Here is a 1,040-nt window from a genome sequence, read left to right as displayed (position 1 = left end):
ACGGTGAGAGGCATATAGATTTTTTGTCCCTCGAGACAATGGTCATCGGGCGGTTAGAACGAAACCAATTATTGAGCCGGAGAGCTTTGTTCTGTGTGTCTCAGGGGTTGTTGTAATTATCGCTGTTGCTTATTTTGTGAAACCATAATTATGTCTTGTATATGTAAATTACTTCCCAGAGTATTGTGCGGCATTTTACCCAGTTTGCTTTCTTTCTCTCTATTTAGTTTGAGCCTCAGTAAGTTTGCTCTTTTTTATGTGGTCACCTTTAGGTCCAGCCTTCCTTCGCCTACGCGGTCGCCCTGCACATACAGACCTTGTCCCTGCTGTCTTGGCGCACGTAGGTCGTGACGAACAAGCATTGTCACTCTTAGAAATGTGCTGCTAGTTGATGTATTTCGCTATTTCAGTTTTCATTTCAACGTACCAAAATTCGTATTTTTCAAGTGTACAAGACTATACATCCCTAAAATGTGTCATATGTTTGTATATTACGTTCCCACAGTTTTTTATTAGAAGTACTTATTGCACTCCTTGCATTCGCAGCTATCTATCGACAAATTTGTGTTCTCTTGGTACAGGACTCGCTGCCCGTTTCCGAAGTCTATTTGTTTGACAGTGCTACTTGCGTTTCCGAATTCTTTCACAATATTCCAGTGAAATGACCGCTTCATGAAACTGTTATGATCACAGGCGTAACACTAAATTCAGTGAAGTGCAATAACTGTTCCAGCTACAGAGATTCGTCACCTTTCCAGCCCCCTTTCGCTTCACTATAAGGTAAGCCCAATTTGCATTTTTCCTTTCGGGTAGGAAATGCGGTGATTGCGAAGGGAGAAGGGACTCGGGGCGAAATCCCTGGCTAGGTTTATACGGTGATTGGCAGGGGGTCTGAAGGCAGGGAAATACGGCAGTCAGGGGGGGGGGGGGCGTCCGAGGGCTTGGTCCCCGGCTAGGGAAATACAGGATGGGGGGTTCGCTCTTCGTTATTTCGTTCATCGCCTGGGCGAATCTTCCAAGACCATATCTTGGCGCGGGGT

This window comes from Penaeus chinensis, chromosome 38 (genome assembly GCF_019202785.1).
Source record: "Penaeus chinensis breed Huanghai No. 1 chromosome 38, ASM1920278v2, whole genome shotgun sequence".
Taxonomy (NCBI): Eukaryota; Metazoa; Arthropoda; class Malacostraca; order Decapoda; family Penaeidae; genus Penaeus; species Penaeus chinensis.
This window is presented reverse-complemented; position numbering follows the sequence as displayed.